The 25,332-nt window shown below is 46.7% G+C and overlaps 1 protein-coding gene across 8 annotated transcripts in view; it reads right to left on the bottom strand.

The window, feature by feature from the left end:
• Positions 1-24,654, bottom strand: part of grb10b (growth factor receptor-bound protein 10b) — a 199,600-nt gene extending 174,946 nt beyond the window's left edge. For 2 of the 8 annotated variants that reach the window (XM_055657334.1, XM_055657364.1), the window contains exon 1: positions 24,512-24,628. The gene's annotated coding sequence lies outside the window, so the exon portion shown is untranslated. Of the gene's footprint in view, positions 1-23,900; positions 24,405-24,511 lie in introns of those variants that run through there. The other 6 variants (XM_055657349.1, XM_055657382.1, XM_055657340.1 and 3 more) reach the window with 4 other exon arrangements.
• Between the last annotated feature and the right edge of the window lie 678 nt (positions 24,655-25,332).

Genomic DNA, 25,332 nt, shown 5'->3' with positions numbered 1-25,332 from the left:
GGACTGTGTGACACACGCAATGCATGTTTCAGTTGATACCAGGAATATTTCTCATTTGTTCACATACTTTGTTTATAGCAAGAAACCACATTTGTGTTGAAATAAAGCAGCAAAAGTGAAGGAATCCGCTATCATGCTTTAGAAAAAAAAATGCTTTCTAAATTTCATGTAACGGTGTTATGGTGGACACCAAACAAAGTGTAAAACAACGCAAAGGAATGCATGCTATACAAGGAATTTTTTTCATTAATGAAATTTTCTCAAACTTCACGGACTATCTCTCCCTGTCATGTACTGCCGCTGTGAGGGTTTTTGATTAATCCGAAACATGTTGAAATAATTTATTTGTGAACTTCAGTTTTATGTATGATGTCACACGTTTTGTACCCAGTATTGTAAAAACACACATTTGCATGAATGACCCAAAGAATCATTCTCAGTCGTCTAATTTGATGGAACCCATGCCATTTCTTTCTTATTCTAAAAATGTTGTTGTCACGTGGTGAGACCATCATATTGAGATTTGATGGAATGAACTGCACTAAAAAATCTCTGAACAGATTGCCATTGATATAATCCAAAAACCTACTTTCAGAATATATTACTATACTTTACCCATGATTTGCCTGTTGATTTTTTTTTTACTTAAATACTTAAAAGATTGCAATAAACCTTAAGTGCACTGGATAACCATGCATTTTCCTTCCTTAATTGGGCCAGTCTAAAATAGCCGTCTATTTTTAGCCTGATAGTAAAGTTCTATATTTCATCGTTGACCTCAGTGGTGAAACAGTCTGTGTCACATACACAGCCAAAGATCAACAATATTTCTTTACAAACATGTTTGGCTGTATTTTAGTTGAACAAACCTTTGGTAAATATACAGTTGAAATTAGAAATAGATGCAATGTTTTAATAATATACGATTCACTGGTTATCATAAAGGCACTGATGCTACACATGTTGATTCAGAGGATATATAAATAAGCATTTCCTCTTCTACATTTTTGACAATTCTATTTAAATTGAATGTTTTCAGTAGGAAAAAAAAGTTTCATACTGAAAAGTCACTTTAAGAATAAATTGCATGGATGCACAGAAGTAAAGGGGGGGGGGGGGAGAGGGGATTCAGCTAATAGAATTACTGATGTAGGAAGGAACTGCAGATGCTGGTTTACTTCCCGGGAGCAGCTATTGATCCAACAGGTAGCAGACACCACTACTTGTTGAGGTGAGATAGTCACCATCAACATTTTCCAACACTTATGACACAAGGCTGCACTTGGGAGGCGGTTGGGATAGAAGATTATCTCTTGGTTCATGGAAAATAATCGCTACGCTAGTGCAAGGCGAAAAAAAGAACAAATGAAGCTGACTTTAAAGATAAATTCAGCTACTGTGAAAATTCTTACATATTTCAGTAGAGATTTTCCTTGTTATTTTAGAAGTCCACTCATCTGTACATTTGGTACATTATTTTCCTGACTTTTTTTAGTAAAATTGTTGACCAACCTGACCTTTTTTTAATTAAATCTGACTGCTGCCCAGCTGCTGACGTTACAATAACGGTGAAATGTTTACAACTTCTGGTAGAAATATTCCTTATGATTTCAAAAATCCAACCCTCTATAAATTTGGTCAATTATTTCCCAAGATATAAAGAGGGGGGAGAAAAGGAGGGGGGGTGGGGAGAAAGAAAAGGGGGGGGGGAAGAAAAGGGGGGGGGGGGGGAGAAAGAAAAAAGGGGGGGGAGAAAAGGGGGGGGGTGAGGAGAAAAGGGGGGGGGAGAGAGAAAAGGGGGGGGAGAGAGAAAAGGGGGGGGAGAGAAAAGGGGGGGGGAGGAGAAAAGGGGGGGGGAGGAGGAGAGGAGAAAAGGGGGGGGAGAGAGAAAGGGGGGGGAGAGGAAAAGGGGGGGGGGAGGAGAAAGGGGGGGGAGAGAGAAAGGGGGGGGGAGAGAGAAAGGGGGGGGGGGGGGGGGGGGGGGGGGGGGGGAAGGGGGGGGGGGGGGGAGAAAGGGGGGGGGGGAGAGAAAGGGGGGGGAGAGAAAGGGGGGGGAGAGAAAGGGGGGGGAGAGAAAGGGGGGAGGGGGGGGGAGAGAGAAAGGGGGGGGAGAGAAAAGGGGGGGGGAGAGGAAAAAGGGGGGGGGAGAGAAAAGGGGGGGAGAGAAAAGGGGGGGGGAGAGAAAAGGGGGGGAGAGAAAGGGGGGGGAGAGTGAAAGGGAGGAAAAAAGGGGGGAGGGAGGAGAAAAGGGGGGGAGAGAAAAGGGGGGGAGAGAGAAAAGGGGGGAGAGGGAAAAGGGGGGAGGAGAAAAGGGGGGGAGAGAGAAAAAGGGGGGGAGAGAAAAGGGGGGGGGGAGAGAAAAGGGGGGGGGAGGAGGGAGGGAGAAAGGGGGGGGGAGGAGAAAAAGGGGGGGGGAGGGAAAAGGGGGGAGAGAAAAGGGGGGGAGAAAAGGGGGGGGAGAGAAAAGGGGGGGGGGGAGGGGGGCAAGGGGGGGGGGGGGGGAGAAGGAAAGGGGGGGGGAGAAAAGGGGGGGGGAGGAGAAAAGGGGGGAGGAGAAAGAAAAGGGGGGAGGAGAAAGGGGGGGGAGAGGAAAAGGGGGGAGAGAAAAGGGGGGAGGGGAGAAAAAGGGGGGAGAGAGAAAAGGGGGGGAGAGAAAAGGGGGAGAGAAAAAGGGGGGAGAGAAAAGGGGGGAGGGAGAAAGGAAAGGGGGAGAGAAAAAGGGGGGGGAGAGAAAAGGGGGGGGGGAGGAAAAGGGGGGGAGAGAGAAAAGGGGGGGAGAGAGAAAAGGGGGGGAGAGAAAAGGGGGGGAGAGAAAAGGGGGGGAGAGAAAAGGGGGGGGAGGAGAGAGAAAAGGGGGGAGAGAAAAGGGGGGGAGAGAGAAAAGGGGGGGGAGAGAGAAAAGGGGGGGAGGAGAGAAGAGGGGGGAGAGGGAAAAGGGGGGGAGAGAAAAGGGGGGGAGAGAAAAAGGGGGGGAGAGAGAAAAGGGGGGGGAGAGAAAAGGGGGGGGGAAAAGGGGGGGAGAGAGAAAAGGGGGGGAGAGAAAAGGGGGGGAGAGAAAAGGGGGGGGAGAGAGCAAGGGGGGGGGAGGGAGAAAGGGGGGGAGAGAAAACGGGGGGGGAGAAGAAAAGGTGGGGAGAAAAATTGGGGGGGGAGAAGGAGAGAAATGGGGGGAGAGAAATGGCTGGGGGGGGGGGAGAAATGGGGGGGAGAGAAAGGGGGGAGAGAAGGGGGGGAGAAAAGGGGGGGAGAAAAGGGGGGGGGGGAGAGGAAAAGGGGGGGGAGAAAAGGGGGGGGAGAAGAGAAGGGAGGGGGAGGGGAGGGAAAAAGGAGAGGGGGAGAAAAAAGGGGGGAGAGGAAAGTGGGGGGGAAAAGGGGGGGAGGAAAAAGGGGGGGGGAAAGAAAAGGTGGGGAGAAAGAAAAGGTGGGGGAGAGAAATGGGGGGGGGAGAGAGAAATGGGGGTGGGAGAGAAATGGGGGGGAGAGAAATGGGGGGGAGAGAAAATGGGGGGAGAGGAAAGGGGGGGAGAGGAAAGGGGGGGAGAGGAAAGGGGGGGAGAGGAAAGGGGGGGAGAGGAAAGGGGGGGGGGAGAGGAAAGGGGGGGGAGAAAAGGGGGGAGAGGAAGGGGGGGAAGAAATGGGGGGGGGAGAAAAAAAATTGTGGGGGGGGGAGAAATTGGGGAGGGGAGAGAAATGGGGGGGGAGAGAGAAAATGGGGGGGGGAGAAATGGGGGGGAGAGAAATGGGGGGGGAGAGAAAATGGGGGGGAGAGAAAGGGGGGGGAGAGAAATGGGGGGGAGAGAGAAAATGGGGGGAGAGAGAGAAATGGGGGGGGAGAGAGAAATGGGGGGGGGGAGAAGAAATGGGGGGGGGGATAAATGGGGGGGGGAGATAAATGGGGGGGGGAGAGAAAATGGGGGGGAGAGAAATGGGGGGAGAGAAATGGGGGGGAGAGAAAATGGGGGGGGTGGAGAAAGGGGGGGGGGGGGAGAGAGAGGAAGGGGGGGGGAGAGGAAGGGGGGGGGAGAGGAAGGGGGGGAGGGAGAAGGGGGGGAGGGAGAGAAGGGGGGGAGGGAGAAGGGGGGGGGAGGGAGAAGGGGAGAGGGAGAAGGGGGGGGGGGAGAAGGGGGAGAGGGAGAAGGGGGGGAGGGAGAAGGGGGGGAGGGAGAAGGGGGGGAGGGAGAAGGGGGGAGGGAGAAGGGGGGAGGGGAGGGGGAGGGAGAAGGGGGGAGGGAGAAGGGGGGAGGGAGAAGGGGGGAGGGAGAAGGGGGGGGGGAGAAGGGGGGGAGAAGGAGGGAAAGGGGGGAGGGAGAAGGGGGGAGGGAGAAGGGGGGAGGGAGAAGGGGGGAGGGAAGAAGGGGGGAGGGAGAAGGGAGAAAAGGGGGGGGGGAGGAAAAGGTGGGGGAAGGGGGGGGAGGGGAGGAGGGGAGAAAAAGGGGGGGGGTAAGAAGAAAAGGGGGGGAGAAATGGGGTGGGGGGGAGAGAAAAGGGGGGGGGGAGAAAAAAGGGGGGGGGGAGAAAAGGGGTGGGGGGAGAAAAGGGGTGGGGGGGGGAGAAAAAGGGGGGGGGGGGGGAGAAAAGGGGGGGGGGGGGAGAAAAATGGGTGGGGGGGATTGATGAGGATGGTAGATATTGTCTGCATGGACTTTAACAAGACCTGCACAGCAGGCTAGTCTGGATGGTTCAAATCCAGGGTGAGTCAGCCAATTAGATACCAAATTGGCTTACTAGGAGTCAGAGTGTGGTAGGAAGGGTTGTTATTCAAATTGAAGGCCTGTTATCAGTGGTTTGCCACAGGGATCGGAGCTGGATCCACTGTTAGTCACTTATATTAATGGTTTGGATGAAAATGTAACATGCTTATTAAGTTTTGTAGATGACACCAACATTGGTGACATAGTGGATAATTAAGAATAATATTTGCTACAACAGAATATAGACCAACTGGCAGAGTAGGCCAAGGAAGTATTTAACATTACAAAAATATCTGGATGAACGGTGGAAGTAAGCCAAGGAGTTGCAGATAAAAATTAACTTGGACAAGTGAGTGGTGCTAAATTTTGTAAAGCTATATCAAAGGCGGCTTTTATCAAGTGAAAGGCGAGATATTTAAAAAGGTGTTTAATTGTCTCAGTGAGGGTCTGCAATTAAACGAAGATAAAAAATTGCGGGAGATAGTTTTAACCTTCAAAGGTTGAGTAGAGTTAGTGTGCCGAGCAAGCTTTTTGAAAATTCAACAGGAGAGTTGAGAAAAAAAAAAATGTCCAAGTCATGGAAGGATTTTACCAAGTTAAAAGAGTGATGTCTAAAAAACAGGCATTTGATTGGCTCAGTTGGGGTCCCAGTGGCAATAAAAGGAAGGGAGGGTTTAATGGCCTGTTGGAAAGAGGCTGTGTTTGATGTTAAGTGCAGTACTGAGGCTTCAGCTCAAGAGGCATCAGCAAGAGGGCTGAGCAACGGATAATGGCAAGTTAAGATACAGTCTGTTTCTCTGAAATTTTTCCTAGGTTCAGGTTTTATTAAGATGGCAGGATAGGATGGCACCTCCTGCAGGATGTTGGAAGTCAGGGGGATTTCCAGTGTATGCCACTCCCCCAGGACCAAACAGTTTACGGCCTGTGCCAAAAAATTAGAGCATACCGAATAGTGAAAGGCATGGATGTGGATAGAATGTTTCCACTAGTGGGAGAGTCTAGGACCAGATGGCACAGCCTCAGAGTAAAAGGACATACCTTTAGAAAAGAGATGAGCAGAAATTTATTTGGTCGGAGGGTGGTGAATATAAGGAATTCATTGCCACAGATGGCTGTGGGTAGTTTTAAAGCAAAGATTGACAGATTCTTGATTTGTAAGGGGAGAAGGCAGGAACATGGGATTGAGAGGGAAAGATAGATCAGCCATGATTGAATGGAAGAGTAAACATGATGGGCTGAATGGCCTAATAATGCTCCTATAACTTATGAACCAGATGTGTCACTGGCATCCATAATTCTCCTAAATGTGCAGGGCTGTTTCAGAAGGCAGTTGAGAATGGACTTTGGGGCTATAGTTAATGTGAATTTGCTAATTGGGCAAAAGCAATAGTTCCATTTGTTCCAATAGTTCCAAAATGAAAATGGTTACTATCGCAGATATAAGTTCCAATTTTGTGAATTTAAATTCCCCAGCTGCGTCATTCTGCTATACTGTTCCGTTCCATGTAAATCAAGACAGGATTTGCACACGAAGTGAGAGTCCTGGAAAGTGTGGAACAGAGACACTTGGAGATATAGGTACCTAGTTCCCTCAAAGTGGCGACATGGGTTGAAATGATATTGAAAGGGGTATTTGGCACTTTTGTCCTTACCACGCAAGCCACTTGACTTGCGCAGTCACGGTAACGCAGCGGTGGAGTTGTTGCCTTACAGCGAATGCAGCGCCGGAGACCCGGGTTCGATTCGGGTGCTGTCTGTTTGGAGTTTGTATGTTCCTCCCATGACCTGCGCGGGTTTTCTCAGAGATCTTGGTAAATGTAAAAATTGTCCCAAGTGGGTGTAGGAGTGTTGGTATCCCAGTTGGTATCAGCTCACTGAGCCATCCAACCAACAACTAGAGAGCAATGCTAAGCTACTATCTACTTCATTGAAGTCCCTCGGACAATATTTAATCAGACTTTACTGGACTTTACCTTGCACTGAACCTTATACCTTTTATCTTGTATCTGTACACTGTGGACAACTCAAATATAATCATATAGCCTTTCCGCTGATTGGTTAGCATGCAACAAAAAGCTTTTCACTGTACCTCGGTACACATGACAATAAACTAAACAAAATTAAATTTAAACGGGAAACAGAAGAAACTGCAGTTCCTGGAATCTTAGGCAAGATACCAAGAGCATAGGGAACTCAATGGGTCCGGTCAGGCAATGTTTCGGGTTGAGACTCTTCTTCAAACTGATTGAAGTAGGGGGAAGAAAGCAAGAAGAGAGGTACAGGGGGACAAAGCCTAGCTATTAATAGGTAGATAGATGGAGACAAAGGGATATCAGACAAGGAGAGGGGATGTAGGTGGAAGGGGAAAGAGGAGGATAAAAGTGGGACAGGGATGCGAGATGAGTGTACAGAGGAGAGAAGGGGAAAGGAACAGTGACTTGGGGGAAAAATTACAGTAGGGAGATAATGGTCAATGTATTGACCTAAACTATAACCTATATAAAGGCTACAGCATTTAGTACAAGACATAACATTGAGGTCCAATAAAGTTTGATTAAAGGTAGTTCAAAGGTCTCCAATGAGGTAGATGGGAGGTCAGGACCACACTTTAGTTGGCGAGAGGGGGGTCAAGGAAAGAGCGTTCACATCGCTTATTATTATTATTATATAACTATAACCCAGTTGCCTTGACTATACCTCCTCCCACCCAGCCTCTTGAAAGTTCATGTTCATAAGTAATTGGCGAAGAATTAGGCCATTAGGCTCATCAAGTCTACTCCGCCATTCAATCATAGCTAATCTAACTCTCCCTCCTAACCCCATTTTCCCGCTGTCTCCCCCAACCCCTGACACCCATACTAATCAAGAAGCTATCTATTCCTGCCTTCAAAATATCCATTGACTTAGTCTCCACAGCCTTTTGTGGCAATGAATTCCACAGATTCACCACCCTCTGACTAACTAAATTCCTCCTCATCTCCTTCCTAAAGGAAGTCCTTTAAGTGTGAGGCTATGACCTCTGGTCCATGATACCATCTCTTTTGATACCATGGGCTCTCATCTTCCTTAACAGCGTCACATGCGGCATCTTAAAGGCTTCATGAACATCATCCACTGACTCTCCCTTCACTTACTCTCAATTTTGGTCTCCACCGTATCTGCTCCAAAGGTTTTTGACTCTGGGATTCCGAGATGCCATAGAGTCATAGTGTGGAAACAGGCTCTTCGGTCCAACTCGCCCACACCGACAATGTCCCAGCTACACCCGTCCCACTTGACTTGGCTTGGTCCATATTGCTCCAAACCTGTCCTATCCATGTACCTGTCTAACTGTTTCTTAAACGATGGGATAGTCCCAGCCGTAACTACTTCCTCTGGCAGCTTGTTCCAAACACAAACCACCCTTTGTGTGAAAATGTCACCCCTCGGATTCCTATTAAATCTTTTCCCCTTCACCTTGAACTTATGTCCTCTGGTCTTCAATTGCCCTACTCTGGGCAAAATACTCTGTGCAACTACCCAATCTATTCCTCTCATACCTTTATAAGATCTCCCCTCATCCTCCTGCGCTCCATGGAATAGAGACCCAGCCTACACAACCTCTCCCTATAGCTCACACCCTTTAGTCCTGGCAACATCCTTGTAAATCATTTCTGAACCCTTTCAAGCTTAACAATATCTTTCCGAAAACATGGTGCCCAGAACTGAACACAATATTCTAAATGCGGGCTCACCAACGTCTTATACAACTGCAACATGACCTCATAACTTCTATACTCAATACTCTGACTGATGAAGGCCAAAGTGCCAAAGCCTTTTTGACCACCTTATGTACCCGTGACTCGACCTTAAATGAACCATGCACCTGTACTCCTAGATCCCTCTACTCTACAACACTACCCAGAGGCCTACCATTTATTGTGTAGGTCCTGCTCTTGTTCGACGTCCTAAAATGCAACACCTCACAATTTTCTGTATTAAATTCCATCAACCATTCCTCCTCCCACCTGGCCATTGACCCAGATCCTGCTGCAAACTTTCACAACCATCTTCACTATCTGCAAATCCACTAACTTTTGTATCATCAGCAAACTTGCAAATCCTGCCTTGTATGTTCTCATCCAAATCATTGATGTAGGTGACAAACAGTAATGGGCCAAGCCCCAAACCTTGAGGCACATCCCCTAATGTGTAGGGAGTGGGTGAGGAAAGTGGGATAACAGAACTTGTGTGAATGGGTAGACAAAATTGCTGGAGAAACTCAGCGGGTGACACAGCATCTATGGAGCGAAGGAAATAGACGAAGTTTCAGGTTGAGACCCTTCTTCAGACTGATGTGAGGGTGCGGGGGGGTGGGAAGAAGAAAGGAAGAGGCGGAGACAGTGGGCTGAGGGAGAGCTGGGAAGCGGAGGAGAAGCAGGGACTACCTGAAATTGGAGAAGTCAATTTTAATACCGCTAGGGTGTAAATTGCCCAAGCAAAATAGGTATGAGGTGCTGCTCCTTCAATTTACGGTGGGCCTCACTCTAGCCATGGAGGAGGCCCAGGACAGAAAGGTCGGATTCGGAAAGGGAGGGGGAGTTGAAGTGCTGAGCCACCGGGAGAGATCAGGTCGGTTATTTGAACTGAGTGTAGGTGTTGTGCGAAGCGATCGCCAAGCCTGCACTTGGTCTCACCGAGGTTGATCATACGCTGAATAATCCAACCAGAATGTTGTTTGGAAGTGGAAAGAAAGAATAGAAATTGCATTAATTGCAACGTGTAAAAAGAGTTGAGATACTGTATTGTAATTTTGCTGCATGTCATTGTGGTATATATCATGTCTTGATTGGTGAATATGTTTAGTTTGTAACTTTATTTGAAGCAGAATTAATATGAGAATGCTTCATTGACCATAATTCTGACTGGTAACTACGCACTTCGTCCGAGCACTTTATCGCACGTGTCATGCAAGCCGTCTTAAATGACCATCTAAACTGTCATTTGGCAACCTAAAAAGCTGCCTAGTTTGCCCGGCTGACAACAGGGGAAAAAAGTTAAGCGAGAGCCCTGAAGTAACCTTCCACCATCACCCTCTGCTTCTTTCCATGGAGCCAATTTGCTATCCATTCAGCTATCTCTCCTAGGATCCCATGCGATCTAACCTTCCAGAGCAGCCTATCATGCAGAACCTTGTTGAATGCCTCACTTAAGTCCTCTTTTCAGTAAATGTGCATTCTCCCTGCTTCGGACGGAGTCCTCACCTGTGCCAGGATCCCATAGTTCTGCTTGCATTTCCCCTCCTGCCCCCTCGATGGAACTGATCCTCTCCTTTCACCCTAACTGCCTCTGCAACAAACGCATCGTTCCCCGACATATCTGCCTCCATCAACAAGATTCCACCTCCAGTCACATCTTCCCATTCTCACTCTGCAATGACCTCTCCCTCCGCTCCTCGGTTCACTCATCTCTTTCCAACCAAGCCGCCCCCTCCTCAGTTACATTCCCCTGCAACCATATGAAATGTAACACCTGTCCGACACCACCCCTCTCACTTCCATCCAGGGATACCCAGCAGGCCTTCCAGGCGATACAATGTTTATGTGCACCTCTTCAAACCTTGTCTACTGAATTCAGTGCTCCTGATCTGGGATGCTTTAAATTAGCAATACCAAGCATGTCCAAGTGACCTTTTCGCTGAATACTTGCACTCTGTCTGCCAAGGTTTGCTGGATCTCTAGGTTGCTAACCATATTGACACCGTCGAATTCTGACTTTTGTGTCCTTGCATCCATTGCCAGAGTGAACCCACAAGCAAAGAATACGAGGAACAGCACCTCGTATTCTGCTTGTTTAGCTTACAGCCGAATGGCATGAACATTTAATTCTCCAATTTCAAGTAATACCCCTCCCCAATTCCCTCTTTCCTGTGCCCAGCACCCTCAATTCTCAATCTAACCCCACCCCCCCGTCACTGTTCCTTTCCCACTGTACACTCATCTCACATCATTGACTCAATTTCCTTTATAAACCCCTTCTACCCACATGCTTAACATGTCACTCCCCCTGTCCTTATTTGTCTCCTTATTGCCTCTAGCTCAGTTATTCAGCCCATCTGTTAATCAAAGCCTCCACACCTGTATCCACACATCACTTGTTGGGCTGTCTCATTCACACCTCTTTTTCAGCTCTCTTCTCGCTATTCCATCAGTCTGAAGAAGGGTCTTGACCCAAAACACCACTTGTCAATTCCCACCCCAGATGCTGCCTGACCTGCTGAGTTCCTCCACTACTTTACGTTGCTCAAGATCAAAAAAGGACCCGAGGGGCATCATTTTCACTCAGTGGGTATATAGAAAAGGCTGCCAGAGGCAGCTGGTACAATTATATTTAAAAGACCATTGTATAGGTGCATGGAGAGAAAAGGTTTAGATTGGTATTGATTAAATGCAGGCAAATGGGACTAGCTCAGATAAACATCTTGGTCAACATGAGTGAGCTGGGCTGAAGTGCCTGTTTCCATTCTGTATAATTGGTACGAGACAGGAACGTACTCAAGTTGATTGGAGTAAGTCGTTTATGGGCAAAGGAACGTTTGGAAAGTGGAATGCCTTAAAACATGTGATGCTAAGAGTTCAGAGCATGCCTGTTCCTGTTAGAGTGAAGGACAAGGCAAGTGTGCACAAGGAAGCTAGCATGAAATAAATTGAGGTTCTGGTCAGGAAAAAAAAACATGGTACAGGAATAGGCAGCTGGAATAAAGTGTATCTTTGGAGTTTTGGGAACTAAGGAGAATACAACAGAAATCAGGAGGACAAAAATGGGGACAAGAGATAGCTCTTGCAGATAATATTAAGGGAAATCCAAAGAGGTTTGAAAAGCACATTAAGGGAAAGAGGGTGGCGACAGAGAGAATAGGGCCCCCAGAAACAAACACGGTCATCTGTGTGGAGCCTCACGAGATGGGCAAGGTCCTCAATTAGTATTTCTGCTCTGTTCTACTGTGGAGAAAGACAAAGACCAAGAAACCTGGGACAGTTAATGGAAGTGGCTTGAGAACACAGTATTACATTAAGGAGGTGCTGAACGTCCTCAGACATATGAAGGTAGACAATAGACAATAGGTGCAGGAGTAGGCCATTCGGCCCTTCGAGCCAGCACCACCATTCAATGTGATCATGGCTGATCATCCCCAATCAGTACCCCGTTCCCGCCTTCTCCCCATATCCCCTGACTCCGCAATTTATGAGCCCTATCTAGCTTTCTCTTGAAAGCATCCAGAGAATCTGCCTCCACCGCCCTCCGAGGCAGAAATCTCCCGGACCTGTTCAGATATATCCAAGGATACCATGAGAAGCTAGAGTTTCCCTGGCTGAGATATACAAATCGTCAATAGATTCAGGTGAGGTGCTGGAAGATTTGTGCATGGCTAATGTTTTGCCTCTATTTCAGATGGGCTGCAAGGAAAAGCCTGGGGACTATAGAACTGTGAGCTTAACATCTGTGGTAGGCAAACTACCTCTCGACTCTTGTTGAATTAAAAAAGCACTCTCCCTCTCCCTCCTTCTTTCTCTGTGCTGCGATTTCCGAGAGAACGCCCCCCCTACTCAGTTTTGGCCACCTCCCCTCCGCCGTATCTTTTTCCCACCCTGAAATATGACTTAATGTTTTTACCCCTCTCTGCTCTCCCCTCAATCTTTTCTGTCAATTAGTCTCCATCTGAGCATCTGAATGACACCAAATGTCTCCCTGTGAGTACTCTTAATTTGGTTTGAAAATGAAAATATAGTTAGTTCGTCACTCCCTCAATTACCCCCCTCCCCCTTCCACACACCCCCCTCCCCTTCCCTCCACCCTCCCCTGCTCCCCCTCCTCTCCCCCCATCCCCTCCCCTCATCTCACCCCCCTCCCCTCTCCCCTTCCCTCAGCCTCTCCTACTCCCCTCTCTCCCCCCACCTCTTCTCAGCACACCCTTCCTCCGCTCCCCCTCCCCTCAACCCCCTCCACACCCCCTACGCTCTTCCCTCCACCCCCTCCCTCCCTCTCAGCACCCCCTCTCTCTCTCCTCCCCACCTCACCCACTCGCCCTCTTACCCTCTCTCCACCCCCCCTCTCCCTCTTGCCCTTCTCGGTGTATCTGTCCCTTCTCTCTCTGCCCTCACTCTCTACCCCCTCCCGTCCCTCACCCCCCTCCCTCTCTAGATGTGACTGCAAGTTGGGGACTATGCGTCAGTAGATAGGGTGGTTATGGGGTAAAAGGAGCAAATTAATAATATTAATATAATATCAAGGGGTGTAATTAGCGTGAGTGCGGGGGGGAGGGGGCGGGGGATAGTTAGTGTGTGACGCTGCATGCCGCCTCCCCCCCCCCCCCCAACAACCGCATGTTGGGGGAACAGACCCAACGGGTCTGCACTTGGTCTAATCGTCTATATAGATTTCAACAAGACATTTGATACGTTTCCACGTGATAGACTGCTCTGGAAGTTTAAAATCGTATGCGATCCAGGGAGAACTAGTAAACTGAATTTAAAAATTGGCTTCATGAAGGAAGCAGTGGGTAATGGTGGAAGATTGTTTTTCAGATCGGAGGCCTGTGACTAGTTTTGCTGGGCTGTTTGTGGTTTATATCAACTTGGATGAGAATATGCAAGCCAGAATTAGAAAGTTTGCAGATGACACCAAAGTGGGTAATAACGTAGATAGCAAAGATGGTTATTAGAAATTACAGAAGGACCATGATCAGTTGGGCAAGTTAGCTGAGGAATAGATAATGGAGTTTAATGCAGATAAATGCGAGATGTTGCATTTTGGGAAGTCAAACCAGGGCAGGACCTTCAGTGAATAGTGGGGCTCTGGCGAGTGTTGTGGAACAGAGGGATCTGGGAATGCAGGTACATAGTTCATTGAAAGTGATGTGTGTGGTACTTAGGGTGGCCAAGAAGGCTTCTGGTACAATGGACTACACGAGTCAGGGTATGGAAGTATAGAAAATAGAAACAAAAAGCTGGAGTAACTCAGCGGGTCAGCGTCGCTGAAGAAAAGGAATAGGTGACGTTTCAGGTCAAGATACTTCTTCAGACAGAGTCAGGGGAAAGGGAGATACAGACAGCGATATAGAGAGATGTAGAACAAATTAGTGAAAGATATGCAAAAAAGTAACAACGATAAAGAAAACAGGCCACTGTTAGCTGTGGGCTAGGTAAAAACTAAATTGCAAACAATAACAAGACAACTTTGAAGCTAATCCAATGACTTGGGTGGGGGAAGGACGCAGAGGGAGGGGATGCAAGTGTTACTTGAAGTTCGATAAATCAATATTCATACCGCTGGGTTAAAAGCTGCCCAGGCGAAATGAAGTGCTGTTCCTCTAATTTGAGTTTGGGTTCACTCTGACAATAGAGGCAGCCCAGGACAGAAAGGTCAGCATGGGAATGGGAATTAAAGTGTTTACTTTAACTTACAAAATTCTTAAGGGGTTGGACAGGCTAGATGCAGGAAGATTGTTCCCGATGTTGGGGAAGTCCAGAACAAGGGGTCACAGTTTAAGGATAAAGGGGAAATCTTTTAGGACTGAGATGAGGAAAACATTTTTCACACAGAGAGTGGTGAATCTCTAGAATTCTCTGCCACAGAATGTAGTTGAGGCCAATTCATTGGCTATATTTAAGAGGGAGTTAGATGTGGCCCTTGTGGCTAAAGGGATCAGGGGGTATGGAGAGAAGGCAGGTACAGGATACCGAGGTACGTTGTTGAGTAGAGTGACAGCCGCCGGAAAGAAGCTGTTCCTCGACCTGCTGGTTCGGCAACGGAGAGGCCTGTAGCGCCTCCCGGATGGTAGGAGGGTAAACAGTCCATGGTTGGGGTGAGAGCAGTCCTTTGCGATGCTTAGCGCCCTCCGCAGACAGCGCTTGCTTTGGACAGACTCAATGGAGGGGAGCGAGGAACCGGTGATGCGTTGGGCAATTTTCACCACCCTCTGCAATGCCTTCCGGTCGGAGACAGAGCAGTTGCCATACCATACTGTGATGCACAAGGTCGGCCCACACGGGCTGAGCGAAGGAGTTCGACAAAACAATCACCAAGTTTATGTTTTGGTCTCGCCGATGTATAAGAGACCACACCTTGAACAACGGATACAGGGCATGAGGCTGGAGGAGGTGCAAGTAAACCTGAAAGGACTGTCCATGTCTCTGGACAGAGTCGAGGGAGGAGGTACATAGACAGGTGTTGCATCTCCTACGGTTGCAGGGGAAGATACCCGAGGAAGGGGTGGTTTGGGTGGGAAGGGATGAATTAACCAGGGAGTTGTGGAAAGAACGATCTCTGGAAGGCAGAAGGGGGTTGAGATGGAAAGATGCCTAGTGGTGGGATCTCGTTGGGTGGAGAAAATGTCGGAAGACGTTGTGTTGTATGCGACGGCTGATGGGGTGAAAGAGTAAAGGTTAAGGCATTACGTTACAAGACAATATGTTAGTATTACAGTTGCACAAGAAGTAGGTGAGGCCACATTTGGAGTATTGTATACACTTTTGGTCACCTTGCTGTAGGAAAGACGTTGTTAAACAGAAAGTTTGCAGAGAAGATTTAAGAGGGTGTTGCCAGGACATGAGGGCTGAGCTATTGGTAAAGGTTGTGAAGGATGGAACTTTATTCTTTGGAGCACAGGGGGTTGAGAGGTGATGTTTTAGAGGTATAAAAGATCATGAAGGAATAGATCAGGTAGATGCAGTTTTTTTAATCTAGAGAAGTTAAGAACCAGAAGACATTGGGGTTATGGCGAAAGGGGGATGGTTTACTAGGAATCTAAAGGGTAATCTTATCACACATTTTCAAGTTTCCACACATGCAATCAAGTTTAATGGCACAAGTTTCCATGCATTGATCCAGGCTTTAACCTCGTGCACACTCTTCCCTCTGTCTCTTTTTCGTCTTTTAGTAACTGGTCTTTCTTGTCAATCTTGTGCTCGTTTTATGCCATTTAATTTAATATTTGTGATTATAGTTTTCAGAGAGAAATTTATATGTATTTGCCGATTTGTCCCCCAAGGAAGAATAACAGACGTTCTCATTACAACATACAAAATTCCTAGAGGGCTTGGCAGGATCAATCACCCAGAAGTTGAAACTCTTCATAATTCTTCACCCAGGAGGACTGTGGAGACCCAGTATATTCAAGATAGAGAATGATAGATTTTTTAATATATCAGTTTGCTGACCTGTCATTGGAACTTGATCAATCATCATAGATTAGTTAAGTATAGATTGAAAAAAGACAAAGTGTAAATAAAGGCAAAGCTTTGATGGAACTGAGCAGGAGTAAAAGCTACCGAAATTCAGCAATATCTGCGTGTGTGTGTGTGTGGGTATGTGGGTGTGGGGGTGTAATGGACAGGGAACATTTCAGGTGGTGATCTTTTTTCACTATTGGAGTAGAGGAGCGATAGCAAGAGGTGAAGGGAAAGGGTGGGGCAAGATCTGGCAAGTAAAGAAGAAAGAGGTGAAGGGAAAGGGTGGGGCAAGATCTGGCAAGTGAAATGTATTCAGATGAAGGGTTAATTTAGTAGTTAAGTGAGGCGAGGTCCAGAAAGGTGGAGATAGTCACAAAGGATTCAGTGTTCAAGCCATTGGGTTGTAACCTACCCAGGCTTATAACCCTGTTCTTCTAGGGGCACTGCACTGGCAGCAGCCTCTGCCTACAGCCTGTCTGTTATTTCTATCTTTTTTATTATTTTTAGTTAGTCTAAAGTCTTGTGTTGGGGGAAACTTTTACTTTTCTATGTGGGGGAGGGGGCAGGGTAAGGGGGAAACGGTCTCCTAGTCTCTTCCTGGCGGAACGCGACTATTTCTCCGAGTCACATCCTCGCTCCCCACCTCACGGCCTACCAGCTGGATCGGAGTGGTCTTTCCTGTCGGGGACCGGGAACCAGACCAGGGCCGCAACAGCGGCGGCGCAGTGCTGGATTCACCGCGGAGCGGGCGATGCCTATCTGGGTCGCCGGTTGGAGCTCCGGAGCGTTGGGCCACTGCTCCAACATCGTGGAGCTCTGGTTTGGAAGAGCTTCCAACGCGGGCGGCGCTGATCGCCAACACGGACTCCTGGGGCAGCAGTCTCCACCCGGCACGACCTGTGGACTTTGGGAGCCGCCGACTCCGGTGTCCACGCCGCTGAGGACGTCCTGCAGCCCCGACGTCGGACTTACAACACCCCAGCGAGCGGTCCTGAACATTGGGCCGCCCGTAGCGGCAACTGCGGAGGGTACGGGGAGGCCCTGACCACGGGGAACAATGGAGGAAGAGACTGACACAGTGGGAAACTCTGATTCTGCTGTGTGGGGATGTTTTATGTCAAACTCTATAGTGTGTTGTGTCCCTTATTTTTATAGTGTGGCTGTATGGGAATTTCATTTCACTGTGCCATCTGGCACATGTGACGAATAAATGTATCTTGTATCTTGTATCTTATGTGGCCTCATTCTGACCATGAAGACCATCTATGAGGAACAGGTTTGTACACGCTTGGGAAGGGAAATTAAAGCGGCTTACAAACGGGTTACTCCAGGTCTCTGGTGGACTGAGCGCACGTGTTCAGCAAAGTGGTCACCTGGTCTATGCTGGGTCTCATCGATGTAGAGGAAGCCGTGTGGAGAGAATAAAATGCAATAAACGAGGGTGGAGGAGATGCATGTAAGTCTCTGACTCACCCAGACAGACTGTTTCAGTCAATAGACAATAGGTGCCGGAGTAGGCCATTCAATGTGATCATGGCTGATCATCCCCAATCAGTACCCCGTTCCTGCCTTCTTCCCATATCCCCCGACTCCACTATCTTTAAGAGCCTTATTTAGCTCGCTCTTGAAAGTATCCAGAGAACCGGCCTCCACCGCCCTCTGAGGCAGAGAATTCCACAGACTCACTACTCTCTGTGAGGAAAAAGTGTTTCCTCGCCTCCGTTCTAAATGGCTTACTCCTGATTCTTAAACTGGCCCCCGGTTCTGGAGTCCAGCAAGATCGGGAACATGTTTCCTGCCTCTAGCGTGCCCAAACCCTTAACAATCTTATATGTTTCAATAAGATATCCTCTCATCCTTCTAAACTCCATAGTGTACAAGCCCAGCCGCTCCATTCTCTCAGCATATGACAGTCCCACCATTCCAGAAATTAACCTTGTAAACCTACGGTGCACACCCTCAATAGCAAGAATGTCCTTCCTCAAATTAGGGGACCAAAACTGCACACAATACTCTAGGTGTGGTCTCACTAGGGCCCTGTACAACTGCAGATGGACCTCTTTGTTCCTACACTCGATTCCTCTTGTTATAAAGGCCAACATGCCATTAGCTTTCTTCACTGCCTGCTGTACCTGCATGCTTACTTTCATAGACTGATGAACAAGGACCCCCCGATCCCTTTGTACCCAACTTGACGCCATTTAGATAGTAATCTGCCTTCCTATTTTTAATACCAAAGTGGATAACCTCACATTTATCCACATTAAACTTCATCTGCCATGCATCTGCCCACTTCCCCAACCGAGCCATGCGGTACCCCACTAATCTCTGCCTGCCATTCTGAAAGGCACCCGTTAATTCCTACTCTTTGTTTCCTGTCTGCCAACCACTTCTCTATCCATGTCAGCACTTTACTCCCAATACCATGTGCCCTAATTTTGCCCACTAATCTCCTATATAGGACAGTATCAAATGCTTTCTGAAAGTCCAGGTACACTACATCTACTGGCTCTCCCTTGTCCATTTTCCGAGTTACATCCTTAAAAAATTCCAGAAGATTAGTCAAACATAATTTCCCCTTTGTAAGTCCATGCTGACTCGGGCCGATCCTGTTACTGCTATCCAAATGTGAGGCTATTTCATCTTTTATAATTGACTCCAGCATCTTCCGCACCACCCATGTCAGGCTAACTGGTTTATAATTCCGTTTTCTCTCTCCCGCCTTTCTTAAAAAGTGGGATAACATTAGCTCCCCTCCAATCCACAGGAACTGATCCAGAGTCTATAGAACATTGGAAAATTATCACCAATGCATCCATATTTTCTAGAGCCACTTCCTTAAGAATTCCCTGAGATGCAGACCATCAGGCCCTGGGGATTTATCAGCCTTCAGTCCCAGCAGTCTACCCAACACCATTTCCTGCCTAATGTGGATTTCCTTCAGTTCCTCCGTCACTCCAGATTCTCTGGCCACTACTATATCAGGAAGATTGTTTGTGTCCTTCAATGAAGGTAAAGAGGTGGTGTGGGGACAGATGTTGCACCTCCTGTGGCAGGGGAAATCTGGCAAATTACTTGACAATATTACAACAGACGAGAATGTGGATTTTAGGCAAATCACTGCTCCAGTTTCCTTTGAGAAATGATTACCAATATGGCCAGAACACTTAAAGCAACGACATTAGTCTATAAATGTCACAAATAGCAGTAGCAAGCAACTATTCACTGCCCAAGACTACTTGGCCATTCAATCAGATCTTAGCTGATCAAATCTTAGCCTGAATATTATTGTTTCTGATCTTACCCCATAACTCTAACCCCTTAACTTAACTGCCTAATAATTCAAATATTGGCCAATCTCCAACCTGAATATATTTGATGCCCGTTTCCACATCCAAGGATACAGTCTACGTCGATCATCTCTTCACACTTGTTCTGTTATCCTACATCCTCGTGCGCTCCCTATACATTAGGGGCAACGTCACAGAGGCCAAGTAAAGTACAAACCGGTATGCCTTTGGGACGTGACAGGAAATAAGGAGCACCCAGTAGAAGCACACATAGTCACTGAGAACATGCAAACGCGAAACACAGGAAGAACCCGAGGTCAGAATCAAACCTGGTCCTTGGTGCTGTGTGGTCAGCAGCTCTACCAAATGTGCCACTATGCTGCCCTGTTGTATGGAATAGATAATTTCATAGTCAAAGAAATTCTTCACAGGTTGCCCTTATTCTCTGACTATATTGCTCATCTCTAGATATCCTTACAAGAGAAAAATATACTCAACACCCATTCTGGTAATGCCTTTAGAACCTTACAGATTTCAATAACATTATCTGTCATCGTTCTAAACTCAAAAGTTCTGAACCAGTCTTTATAGGCAAACTCCCAGCCTATAATATTTAAGGACAGCATTAGAGTCATAGGGTAAGACACCACAGAAACTGACCTTTTGGCCCCATGCTTTCTTGTCAAAACGATGCCCCATCTGAGCTACTTCCATTTACCCGTATCTGGCCCATATCCCACAATCTTTTCTATCCATGTACCTATCTGAATGTTTTTTGAATGTTGTTATTATACCTGCCTCAACTACTTCTTTTAGCACCTTGTTCCATATGCCCACCACCTAAACAGTTAAAAGGTGACTCATGTTACTATTTGTATCATGTTAATCTTTCCCCTGTCACCTTAAGCCTCTGCCCTCAAAATATTGATTTCCCATACCTTGGGTGAAAGAGTGTGAATTTACCCCATCTACTCCCCTCAGGATTTTATACACCGTTTTAAGATTGCAGCTCAGCCTCCTGCGCTCCATTAATAAATTTCAAGCCTGTCCAACCTCTCCCTGTACCTCAGGCCATCAAGTCCTGGCAACATTCTCATAAATCTTATCTTAGCTGTTTTCAGCTTAATAACATCTTTCCCATAGCATTGGGTGGTAGTGCAGAGGAACTGTCTACCAACATTTAGTGGCAAAGCTCAATTATCTTGCAGACATCAATGAACAAGTGGCAGAATTGGAACTTGCTCTCTGAATATGCGTATATGCAGTTTCCATTTCTCCTGTGTATTCCACTCCAGTAGGAAGCTTTTTGTAAACTGGGTATAGTATTATAGTGAGGAAGCCCGAGAAAATGATTGGACCAACGCAACCAAGATTGATACCAGTTTGCACTGAGGTTAGATCTACTGTGGACCCACTTGGCAAAACCATGGCTTGCATTTCATTATGTTCTAGAAAAGAATAGAGATCAACTTCAGAGTGTGGCCAAATTTGAGAAAGATACTGCCAGTCCCTCTCTGCAACCAGGCCAAAAGGAGATCAAAAAGGCTGTGTATAGCGATTGATACCGAACCTTGCATTTTGTTGAAGTATATGTGCAATGAAGATCGTGCTCACTGGTTATCTAAATTGACTGTATTCACACTGGTTAGTCGTCCAGCCTCAAACTAGCAAGTGAAGATCATTGACTTTCTCTGTGGCAGAAAGGGAAAAACTTCCATAGCTCCACAACCACATTTGAAGATGGTCAAAATCATAGCAACTCTCAAATCGCTTCCTCCTTTCCAGATGTGGGAGATGAGGCTGAGAGTTTAGAGCCAAAATTTATTTCTGCCAAGATTTAGAATTTTAGCAATGATTCCCTCTGCTGCCAAGGCTCGCTTTTTCTATTCTTAGTTAAACTATGAATTTTTCAACATCTTGATGTTCTGGGATCACGGTAAGACTGGAGCAGATATTTTGCTGTGGAATGGAGTCAAGGGCATTGTCTCATTCGAGGACTTCTTATGAGTTTAAGTGCTCTCTGCTTTGCTACATAGATATATTTTCTACAGGGCAGGCGCTTGGCATCTAGGACACTGGGATAGATCAGAGGGATCCGAACATAATAGTTAGTGAACCCCCTGTAATTTTTCCATCCATTATCTGTTCTTTACGTCATGTGCTCACTGTTCAGTCTGGGTCTTCAGGCCTGTAGAGATATTTATTTTCCATTGTAAAATGATGATGTTCCCAATGTAACAAAGCCTTCGGTCAATGGGAAATTAGACCATTCTGGCATCTGAAATTCGATTGGTCGACTTCATACCAATTCAGGCACTGTAGCAACTCTGTTGCTCTATTGGAATGGCAGTCATCAGGCTGTCTCGGTTTTTAAGATTTTTATGTTTACAGGGATTCCTGCGACTGTCGACATTGATTCTCTTGATATTTCAGTTGCCGTCATCATTTTGAGGGCAGGCAGATAGAGGCAACCGTGATCTAGACAGTGCTCTATCCAACAGTTATTAGAACCTATCATGAAGCTCTAATGAAACAGGATTCTGGTTTAACAAGTCCCCATTCTAAGCATTTTGTCAGGAGGGCAATTTTACTGGAGTTCACTTTATATACTCCCACCTTATATAATCACATATTTCAACTCTTGGGATAAGATCAGTGTGTCTCCCTCAGGGAATACAGTGCAGGGTTTAAAATTGGAATAGAAATCCTCCTTGGCTTCCACGGTTGGAGCATATGTTCTCTCAGATGCAGTTGTCAATTCCACAACAGATTAAATCGAATGGTTAAGATGCAACGCAGTAAGATACATCATCTCATTCTTGACACCAAACTCCTCTTCCAGTTTTCCCATCAAGAAGAGTAATGGGCCTGTCCCACTTAGGCGACTGCCAGGGACTAGTTTTAATGGAATTCACCTACGACACCATCAAGAAGAATAGTAAGTATTTTCTTTGTGTTAGCTATCGCCTGTCTATCATGTCGTGCTCAGAGCAGCAATGTCAGAGTGCAAAATTCCTGCGATCTGATAGTGTAGTGACATTCAAAAACTATTGCTGTTGTGGCTGTCATTTCCAAACTATCTTGAGTGGAAGTTGTCGGTACATTGCTTATTTTAAAGTATGAAATTATGGCACAGCAAATACCACAGACTTCACAGAGTGGGACCATTGACAGAGTTGGACTAAGGGGAAAGAGATGGGGGAAGAAGGTGATCACTCATGGAAACATAGAAAATACATGCAGGAGGAGGCCATTCAGCCTTTCGAGCCAGCACCGCCTTCATTGTGATCATGGCTGATCGTCCCCAATCAATAACCCGTGCCTGCCTTCTCCCCATATCCCTTGATTCCACTAGCCCCTAGAGCTCTATCTAACTCTCTCTTAAATCCATCCAGTGACTTGGCCTCCACTGCCCTTCCACAAATTCACAACTCTCTGGGTGAAAAAGTGTTTTCTCATCTGAGTCTTAAATGGCCTCCCCTTTATTCTAAGAGCCTCCGCTTTATTCTAAGATACTATATACTTTATTCTAAGATATTCTAGCACTCAGTGATACAAGTTCTGAGGAAATGGAGGGTGTAAATACCAGAGGCCAATCTGCAGTCATATTTTATCCCCTCAGCCTCTGGGTTATTGCATCACTCCGTTAAGTCTGTGTGGAAGATGGTGTGAAACATGAACCCACTCCAATGTAAAACTTCTTTAATGTATGAAGCAATTTCAACTAACCGGTCATTTATTTGTGGATTTTAGTGCATAAAAATTACATGTCAGGTGGTAAATCACAAAAAAAAGATAAAACCGTAAACAATAGATTAATGAGTCTCAAAATCTTCACTCAACACCTGCGTACAGAAGTGTAGATTACTGCCTCCAAAGTGCATTGTTGACCTCACTTTAAGTGGTTGAATTACTCAGTTGACAATTATTTATTCGAATTAATAAAACAAAACTATTCACTACAAAACTACAAATCTATAAAATTCCCTACAAATTTTCAGTAAGGCCTCCCAAAGGTAAATGTGTACACAAGCTATTGTTTAAAAAATGTCGTTCTTGGCAAAATCAATAAATATGCACTTTTTACATAATCACCCATGTGAAACGGTTTGGCTTCAGTACCTTGAATCAATCGTTCCACAATCTTGTCTGCCATTGCCAACCTTCACTTGGCTTATACCCCACCCCCAAAACAAAACAAACTTTCCCCGGATTTATAGGATTGGCCGCTAAAATGCTGTTTTATCAATTTGATATTTCTCCAGACAAGTTACCTAAATATATTCATGTTCGAATCCGGGAAGTTTTAAACATGGCATTTGTCAAAATTTCGCGATTCAGTAATTAAGCCGTCGTTTTATAACCACACATTACAATCTTTTGTATGAAAGTAATATTTCTAAATAGCTGCAATTTGACTTCGTTCAAGAATCCAAATATCGAACACAGTTCTGTATCCAAGTGGAAGTGACGTTAACATTTTTTGGATAGAGTTGGTTCTTCGTTTGGTGAGAAATGCTGTAACATTCTCCGGTTATGCGCAACTAAAAACACTAAGCTTGCCCAGCATTATATTTAAAGTGACCGGAGAAACATACACGTAACAACTTAGTAGCACAGTTACTTTTCCACATTTCAAAACAGTTAACAAGCCTACTCCTCGTCTATTTCACAGCCTCACAGTTTGTAAACTGTATTTAAAGAGATACCTGTATTATTTCAGATCCTCGCGGCCCAGTCAGGCTTCAATGAACGAATATCATACAGTAGTGACGCATAAAAAAAAGCGTTATCTCAGAAATGGTTTACGAAAAAAAGTTTCGACGAAGTAGCATAATACTCAGAAATCCCAGAGCAGTTTTTCCTGTTCCTTTTCGCATGCCGGGTCCATCCGTGGTGGAGTGTATTGTAATGTAAGCGACACTGAAGTCAAAAAGCTCACTTTAAAAAAGAATAGTACTGGGGCACGCTCGTGGTACTTTAAACCAAGCTGAACTCAGGTTTTCAGCTGCACTGGACGCAGACTCTACCTCCGTCAAGCGATGTGGACGTGCACCGGTCGCTATGACCCTTCACTGGAAACGCACAACGTGCCGAGGACTTCCAAAAAAAGAAACTGCGAGACACCCTTGACCACCACTTTACACGCTACACACAAACAGCCGGACATTTCACAATGCACCAAAACACTTTTCAACTGCTCCTCCCCTCCCAAGAGCACACGATAAAACTAACAGATATTCGCCCACTCAAGATAAGCTGGGGAAGGGGGTGGTGGGGAGGAGAAAGAAAGTAAAGATAAAGCAAAACGCACACTTACTTCTGGTTCTGAGACTTTTTTTTTGTGTGAGTGTGTATGTTCACTGCCCTGGGTAACTGACCGCCTGCCTCTAACCACACCCCACTCACTCACACTTACTCACTCCCACCCTCTGGCTCGCGACTCTCACCCGGTAGCTCCTCCTTAGCGCGCGGGTGCGCGCTGCAACCAGTTTAAACGAAATGGCCTTGCCTCTGCGTGCGTGCGTGCGCGCGCCCGTAGCCAGAGCCAACTTCTTTCGCCGCCCGAGAGAGAAAAAGCAAACGCCTGTGCGCGTGAACTCGCTCAGCTCAAGTCAAGCTCCCACCGCCCGCCCGCGTGCGTGCGCCCAGGCGGCAAAGTTGCCCCACGGCTCGGAAAGAATAACCGTCGGCGTGCGCGAGCATTGGCTCGAGCGACGCCGTTGCCTCCACGCGGGCACAATGACGGGCGATGGATGGAGGGAGGGAGGGAGAGTGAGTGAGTGAGTGAGTGAGTGAGGAACGGTGAGTGAGGGTGGAGTCCGACGGTGAGCAACTGCCGGAACAAAGTATTTTAATTTCATCATTCCACAGCTCATTCTCTCCCCATCAAAAAAAACGTTTACTTCTGTACCGCTCCTTGGCACAGATGGCGAAGGGACCGAGTGACTGGATTTTTGTTTACGCCACGCGTGGGAAATTGCAAAGTCTGAGCCACTTGCGTCCGAGAGCTAAAACTGAAGGCTGTTTCCTTCTCGCCTTGTGCAATGCCAGCGGTGAGATTGTGCAATTCGGGGAGAATGCGTGCATGTGGTTTCCAAGGCGTCAGCTGTTTGACTTGCCTCCTTCAATGCTTGCGGC

The sequence above is a fragment of the Leucoraja erinacea genome, chromosome 2 (genome assembly GCF_028641065.1).
Source record: "Leucoraja erinacea ecotype New England chromosome 2, Leri_hhj_1, whole genome shotgun sequence".
Classification (NCBI taxonomy): Eukaryota; Metazoa; Chordata; class Chondrichthyes; order Rajiformes; family Rajidae; genus Leucoraja; species Leucoraja erinaceus.
Note: the sequence above shows the minus strand (reverse complement) of the source record. Positions and strands in the feature narration are given on the sequence as shown.